The sequence below is a fragment of the Labrus mixtus genome, chromosome 5 (assembly GCF_963584025.1).
Source record: "Labrus mixtus chromosome 5, fLabMix1.1, whole genome shotgun sequence".
Taxonomy (NCBI): Eukaryota; Metazoa; Chordata; class Actinopteri; order Labriformes; family Labridae; genus Labrus; species Labrus mixtus.
Window position 1 is genome coordinate 32,773,720 of NC_083616.1, and position 8,359 is coordinate 32,782,078.

General features: G+C 49.8%; 1 protein-coding gene across 1 annotated transcript in view; it reads left to right on the forward strand.

Moving 5' to 3' along the window:
* Positions 1-8,359, forward strand: part of gstt1a (glutathione S-transferase theta 1a) — a 124,989-nt gene that overhangs the window by 27,239 nt on the left and 89,391 nt on the right. The gene's annotated exons all lie outside the window — the stretch shown is intronic.

An 8,359-nucleotide genomic window follows, 5' to 3' on the forward strand; every position in this document is an offset into this window, starting at 1 on the left:
TACTGGGCTCGAGTCCATAAGCGGATCAATATATGACGTCATCCTAAACGGCTCCTGTTGCTTCAGAAACTGTCATATCCTCGCAGCACGGACCGTCTCATCCTCTGAGCTGCAGGGTAGATGTGGACGTAGGAAGAGGGACGTTGTTGGCGTCTCAGAAAAAACAGAAACATCAACAGTTAGCAGGACGGGAGAGAGGGGAGGGGGGAGAGGGGAGGGGGGAGCAATCGTGCCTAATATGAAGTCTAGCGGTTAGAGTGTGCTGCACAGATTACAACAAGCAGCATCATTTTCCAGAGATGCATGAACACCAGTCGAGTGACCATCTTGTCTTCGTTAAAGATCTTTGATAACAGTCTGTAGGGACTTTAGCTGGAGAGGTGTAAGGGTCCTTTCCTCGAGCAAGTCCCCGACCCCCAACACCTCCCGGCGTGCTCCCCGTGCAGCAGCCTCACTCTCACATGGTCCTCAGGTGTTCACTGGAGGAGTGTCATCATGTTCAGTCTCTGTAAACGTCTTTGAGGATTAAGAAACGTTTTCCAGCTCTTACTCGCTCTGCTCCTCACATCCTGAACATTCAATCAGTCGAGGACAGAGAGGACGAGTCATCATATTAATCTGATTTATGCAATCGAGGGATCGAACGAGGACGACATGTGAGCGGACGACACAAAGAGACGCTGTGTCATCGTCTTTAAGGAAGAGGAACTCATCGTCTTAAAGCTTTTCTGTCTGCTCATCACAGACCTCTAAAACCTGTTTGTGTGTGAGCTCACAGAGGCAGTCCTCCTCTTCCTCCTCTTCCTCCTCCTCTTCCTTCTCCTCCTCCTCTTCCTCCTCCTCCTCCTCCTCTCCCTCCTCCTCTTCCTCCTCCTCTTCCTCCTCCTCCTCCTCTTCCTCCTCCTCCTCCTCTTCCTCCTCCTCCTCTCCCTCCTCCTCCTCCTCCTCCTCCTCCTCTTCCTCCTCCTCCTCCTCCTCTTCCTCCTCCTCCTCCTCCTCCTCCTCCCCCTCCTCCTCTTCCTCCTCTCTCTTCCTCCTCCTCCTCTTCCTCCTCCTCCTCCTCCTCCTCCTCTTCCTCCTCCTCTTCCTCCTCCTCCTCCTCCTCCTCTCTCCTCCCCTCCTCCTCTTCCTCCTCCTCTTCCTCCTCCTCCTCTTCCTCCTCCTCCTCCTCCTCCTCCTCCTCTCTCCTCCTCTCTCCTCCCCTCCTCCTCCTCTTCCTCCTCCTCCTCTTCCTCCTCCTTCTCCTCCTCCTCCTCCTCCTCTCCCTCCTCCTCCTCCTCCTCCTCCTCCTCTTCCTCCTCCTCCTCCTCCTCCTCCCCTCCTCCTCCTCTTCCTCCTCCTCCTCCTCCTCCTCCTCCTCCCCCTCCTCCTCTTCCTCCTCTCTCTTCCTCCTCCTCCTCTTCCTCCTCCTCCTCCTCCTCCTCCTCCTCTCCCTCCTCCTCCTCCTCTTCCTCCTCCTCTTCCTCCTCCTCCTCCTCCTCCTCTCCCTCCTCCTCCTCCTCCTCCTCCTCCTCCTCCTCCTCCTCTTCCTCCTCCTCCTCTTCCTCCTCCTCCTCCTCCTCTCTCCTCCTCTCTCCTCCCCTCCTCCTCTTCCTCCTCCTCTCTCCTCCTCCTCCTCCTCTCCCTCCTCCTCCTCCTCCTCTCTCCTCCTCTCTCCTCCCCTCCTCCTCCTCTTCCTCCTCCTCTCCCTCCTCTCTCCTCCTCTCTCCTCCCCTCCTCCTCCTCTTCCTCCTCCTCCTCCTCTCTCCTCCCCTCCTCCTCCTCCTCTCCCTCCTCCTCCTCCTCTTCCTCCTCCTCCTCCTCCTCTCTCCTCCTCTCTCCTCCCCTCCTCCTCCTCTTCCTCCTCCTCTCCCTCCTCCTCCTCCTCCTCCTCCTCCTCCTCTTCCTCCTCCTCTTCCTCCTCCTCCTCCTCCTCTCTCCTCCTCTCTCCTCCCCTCCTCCTCTTCCTCCTCCTCTCTCCTCCTCCTCCTCCTCTCCCTCCTCCTCCTCTTCCTCCTCCTCCTCTTCCTCCTCCTCCTCCTCCTCTCTCCTCCTCTCTCCTCCCCTCCTCCTCCTCTTCCTCCTCCTCTCCCTCCTCCTCCTCCTCCTCCTCCTCCTCCTCTTCCTCCTCCTCTTCCTCCTCCTCCTCCTCCTCTCCTCCCCTCCTCCTCCTCTTCCTCCTCCTCCCCTCCTCCTCCTCTTCCTCCTCCTCTTCCTCCTCCTCCTCCTCCTCCTCCTCCTCCTCTCTCCTCCCCTCCTCCTCCTCTCTCCTCCTCTTCCTCCTCCTCTTCCTCCTCCTCCTCCTCCTCCTCCTCTTCCTCCTCCTCCTCTTCCTCCTCCTCCTCCTCCTCCTCCTCCTCTCTCCTCCCCTCCTCCTCCTCTTCCTCCTCCTCCTCTTCCTCCTCCTCCTCCTCCTCCCCCTCCTCCTCCTCCTCCTCTCTCTCTAATCTAATCCTCTCCTCTCTAACACAGTTACCTAACGTTTAATCCCCGTCCCCGGGCTTTCCTCCACAATCGCAGCCTTTCTTCTCCTCCTCGCTCCGGAGGCTGAGGTGGAGGATATTTGACGAGGTGCTTGTGTTACAGTAGAAAGGGTCAGTGGGGCGGATGTTTTGGGGGGGGTGGACTCACAGTGGAGTCTGTACGTACTGTATCATATCGATGTCGGGGATCAAATGGCTCCTTTTCAGGGAGGTCTGCTCCCAGATCAAGTTACTGACTTCTGACAGAAATATGACGCTGAGCAGCCTCAGATAATGACGATGTTTCCTTTGTTATCTTACCTCTGAAATTAGGTAGATACACGCAGTAAACGTACAGGCTACGCCCTGCAGGGAGTGCGAGCTTCTGGGGTCGATGAACCCGTTTGAATGTTGAGTTTACAACCTGCAAGTCAAAATGCTGCTGACTGCACCTTTAATATTCAGGCTTTCATGCTTTCATGGTCGAGACAGGACGGTGGGTAGAGACTGAAATCGAGAGTACAGAATCAGATTTATTGTCCAGGTATGCTTACTCACACAAGGAATTTAACTTCAGTGAACTGTGCTCTCTTATGTACAGGTCCAACATTAAATATCAACAATAAACAGAATAAGAAAAGACTAATATTTACATAAATATGAAACAGTGCAAAAGATGCTGAAGTAACATGATGAGTAAAATGCAGTTATGTGACAGATGAGTCAATTAACATGTCAATTACAGTATTACATGCTAGTACGAGTACATGCTGGAAAGGAGAAACAGGTCGGATTCAAACCCGGGCTGTCCACTTGGAGGACTGTAACCTCTGTACATGGAGGCGCACGCACTAACCACTGGACCACCAGCGCCCCATATCTTTAAATTTAAAGGGTCAATATGATTCAGATGTGTTAGGGCTGTTTGTTGTCATGTGCTGTTTGTCCCTTCTCCCCTGCTGTAGTCCGTACCTCTGCCCAGGTGAAGCTTCTGATTACTCATCGACTCTCACCTGGCCTCAGTGCTTTAAACGCCACGTGCTGAGTTCAGGAGACGCCTCTCAGTCAGTGTGTTTCTGTGTTTATTAGTCTTTTGTAGATGGAGTTATTGTGTCTCGTTCTGACTTTGGTAAAGTGTATGATGAGTTTTATTGGGTTCATTTGTGGGACCGCCTTACGGTGCGGGATAACACCTGAGTTGTGCATCGTTTGTAGCTCTTAAAAATCTAATCTGGTTTGTTGGATTAGAAACAGCTAACAGTGTATCTCTGCTGTTTGGATATCATCGTGCTCAAGCTTTTTTCTGTTTTGCTCATTTCTGTAACCGTGTGTTTCAGCTGTAATCATATTTCCACGAGAGCCGAGTGAACGTCTTTAACACAGATGAAGAAAATAAAACCCAAACAGGAAGTGCATTCAGGATAAAAAGTAGTCACCATTAAGAAATGAGTTTCAGCAAAGCAGCAGGATCAGGGCGCCAAAGTGACTTTTAAACGGGCTGCTCAGTGAGAGCGTCTCAAGAGGCCGTCGACATTAAGACCTTCAAAGAGTCGACTCATCGGGGTCAGAGGTCATCAGAGCGAGGCCCTCCTCCATCTCTCTGTTTGAGAGGCTTCACGTCTGTTTCAGGGAGAAGTCGATGTGAAATCAGAGACACGTTGTTACTGTAAGCCATCTAAAAACAGCTCGCTGTCTGTCAATAACGGTCTGATTGTCCTCGCCGCTAACGCTGACTCAGCAGTCTCTGATGAATGACATGATTACACCGTGCAGTGTCTGTAATCCTGGAGGGAAGGAATAATCTCTAATGTGCAATCCGAAACTAACAGATCTCGTCTTTATGAAGAGAGGAGATTTAGAGTTTCTTCTTCTCGTTGTTATTTTGAGTCTCGCCGTCTATTTTCATCCACGTGGCCCACATCCAGAGTGAAGAGACATTAGTTGGATTTCTGTGTCAGGGGGAGCAGGAGGAGCTGCTCTGTGATGGCGCTCTTAGAGCCCGCGTCCACATGGCGTTTGTTTTCTGAGCGCCAGCGTCTTCTCTCGTGTTTTCAACGAGTAGAGAGCGTTCGCAGCACCCAGCATTTTTTTTCTGAGCTCTCCATTTTTTGTGTGCCGCCGCTCCGAGTGCTCAAGTTGAAAATCTTTCAACTTTTCAGAAAGGTGCTGATGACATCAGAGGCGCTCTTTTCCAGATGTTTGATATTCCCCGTAGTTTAACCTCCTACAGATCGTGTCTTGTCTCCTCGTCCTCCTCGCTCCGTGTGTCTGATCAGGAAATAAACGACCTCAAATATAAAACATGCAGTAAAAAGTAACGGAGCAGAGTCGCTCATACAGCGGCCGTTATCAACAGACTGTTGTCATGGAGACAGGACGGACGTGCAGCGCTTTTCTTCTCAGTTCCCTCCTACGTCCTCATCTTCTTATCGTCTGTGGTCGTCAGGCGTCCCCCGGCTAGAGGACGGAGCGCTGGATTGAAGAACGAGCTGCATATAACTCCTCCTGAAGTAAAGTGATGTAACCTGACGTCTGCACAGATTAAACTAACAACATGATATGAGAGGCTCCTCAGAGTCCTGCAGCACTGATCCTCTCTCTGCTGCAGCTTCATGTAGATATACATGAAGATATAAATATCTCATCAAACAAAGTATTCCTTTGATAACGAGAGATTTACAGACTCTGACAGGTTTCAGGTTTCAGGTTCTTGCAGCCCAGTTGTGTCAGAGATCTAATCCAGTCCAGATGTGGTTTTAAAAAGAGAAACTCCCTGCAGCTTGTTGCCGCTCAGGTTGAAGAGAGACCGTCATGTTTGTGTCACATGGAGGGGATAACGTGTGAGTTGTTGCTCCTCAGTAAACAAATGTTCGATCAGGTAACTAGACGCAGAGCTGAGACGCAGAGCGAGTCCAGAAGGAGGAGGTCTAAGTGTTTGTCCAGGTGTCGCTGCTTCACATTCCAGCCTGCTGTCTGTTTCTGTCGTTCTGTCTGAAGCCTTCAAACCAAACTGTCCCGGCTCCTGCTCCTCATAACGATGTCACACTGATCTTCTTACTCAAATGTAATCAGGACTCAGTAGAGCAGAAAAGCTTTTAAAAAAAAAACTTCAGATCTTCAGTCGTATTTGAAAATATTGAGATCATTTCAGGAGGACGTCTCTGGATATTCTCCTGACCTGACCTGTTCACACATGCACCTCACAGCAGGAGACTGACAGGAGGGGGGGCTCGTAGTCAGTCTACCTGTAGATGGTTATGACATCACAGCTATGGAGAAAATGAACAAGATTTTGACTTCAGGATGCACTCTTTTACTTCAGCTCTGTAGGATGCATCTGAGTGTTGATTCAAATGTTTTGATGACTGTTATTGGATGTATTTTGATGTGATGGGGTACAAAAGTACGGCGCCCAAAGAGCGCTCACACGTCTCCTGCGTCTCTCCATTTCTTCTTCAACTTCAAAGTTTCACCGTGCTGAAAATAAAATGTTTTATTTGTTGTTTCTGCGCCGGCTGTCAGGGACGTTATCCCGTTTGTTTATGTGAAGATTTCAGGGAGTAAACAAGTTCAAATGTTTGCCCCCCCCTCCTCCTCCTCCTCCTCCTGCCTGCTGCCTCCCTCCCCTCATCCAGATGATGTCATTGGCTCTCTCTCTCAGAGGTCATTGTTAGCGAGGGGAAGTCGCTGGCTTGTGCTACAGTAATGGACGCTCACTATTGTTGTCTTTGTTTGTGTGTTGACTGTTTGGTGGGCAGCTTTTTGTTTCCCCGCTGGGACTTTCCTCCGTGATCTACATTTAGCGCCGGGCTCCGAGGGGTTTCTGAGGGTCATGTGGGGCCGCCGCTGCTGCTGAGGCAGGTGTGGCTCCTCATGGTTTTGGCTCTCCCTCTGCGATGTTTGGCCTTGAGGGGGATTTGGCTCCGGGTCAGCGTTTACTTTGTGTCCCTGCGTGTTTGTTTAAAGTGTTCCTGCGCCAGCTGGTCGTGTTTACACAGACCGAACGCCATCTGATGTAAAGATGGAGGCTTGTTGTGCTCTTTAAACATTTCTGAACTGTATCAGGTCGGCTTGAAGAGGCTGAACCTACAGGACTCCTCTAATCCTTTCATTTCCCTGAAGGATCATCTGGGTTTATTACAACCTGGATCCTATTTGTTTGTGTTTATTGCCATCGAGTCCATCAGCAGTAATAACTTTGTGCTTCCAAAGGTCATGAGGTACAAAGAAGAGAAAAGATAAGATAAGATAATCCTTTGTTAAAGAAGTCGGTACAAACAGGTCGGGCAGGGTAAGAAAAGTCAGGAAGGTCAAATCCTGAATTTGATCGAGTTATTCTGAATCTGCAGTTAAAAAATCTGCAAATATAAATCTTTAAAGGAGCAGTATGTAACTCTGACCCCTAGTGTTTAAAATGAGTACTGCTGTGTAAATTCTAAACATCATAGAGAGCTGTCTCTCCCCCTCCCCCCCTCCTCTCTGCAGGTCACCATGTGGTGGACTCTGAAGCTTCAGTGTTTATCCAGCTCTGCATGGGTCTGTAAACCTTTCTGTGTTCTAACCTCTCTCCATTTTTCAAAAGCATCTCCAATATTGATCCTAGTTTGAGCACGTTTCTGCTCGTGGAGCTGCACAGTCCGGTGTTTAAGTCTCCGTGTGGTCAAAGAAGTCCGTCCAACACGTGCAGACAACAAACAGTGAGGAGGGATTTCGAGCTTTGTGACGAGGCGTGTGTTTCTAAAATATTTAAAACATGTCAGAAACAATGAAGCAGCTTTCAAGTTTTTGTTTGTTAGAGACGTCAGAACATTGCCAAAGAATCGTCTTTGTTGCCCCCGCGTGCTGCCTATCTTTAGCAGCTTCCAGCGAGCCTGCTGCTGTCGAGCTGGTCGACCGAGCTCTGAGTCAGGCTCGAGGAATGTGAGGCAGACCTCAATTAGAAAGACAAGGCGCTTAGATGGCTTCCTGTTCGCATTTCAGAGGGAATTCCCTTTTTTTGATCTGGAGTCTGAGACCACATGAGGCTGAAAGACTGAAAGACCCTTTTTCAATGTTTAAACGTTCCAGCAAAGACTTCACTGAAGACATTTATGCAATGTAGCCTACAGGGCCGTTTACAGAAATGGCTGGACCCCTGAAAAGCCCAGCCCAAAGAGGTCCTGGACCCTCCCAGGATTCTATGTTAAAGGGGAGATATATTATGAAAAATCCACTTTGTTTTGAACATTTATCTGAGTAACCTGAGAGTCCACTGATCCACAACATGTGAAATAAACCATCCAGTCCTTTGTTTGTGGTCTGCATAAGTCTTACAACACAGAGAAAAATGCTCTGTTTCTAATGTGCTCTCCTTGTGATGTCACAGTGGGATTCTGGGAAAAAAATAAAAACACCCTGCCCTCCCCTGGTATCTCCACCCAGGGACTCCACCTCCAGACTAGACAAAACTTTTGTGCAGATCGGCCATTTTTATTCTCTCTACAGAGGAGTGATGTCTACCAGGAAAACTCGGGGGGGGGGGGGGGGTCATTACATTTAAAGAGACACACACACCAAAACGGAGCGTTCTGAGAGAGCTGGTTTATACAGGGTCACAAACCTCCTCTGGTGCTTGATTCATGTTATATTTTGACCAAAGCACAGATGAAAAGGTGGAGGAGGGGACTGTTTGAAAAGGTGGAGGAGGGGACTGTTTGAAAAGGTGGAGGAGGGGACTGTTTGAAAAGTGGAGGAGGGGACTGTTTGAAAAAGATGGAGGAGGGAGACTGTTTGAAAAGGTGGAGGAGGGGACTGTTTGAAAAGGTGGAGGAGAGGACTGTTTGAAAAGATGGAGGAGGGGACTGTTTGAAAAGGTGGGAGGAGGGGACTGTTTGAAAAGGTGGAGGAGGGGACTGTTTGAAAAGATGGAGGAGGGGACT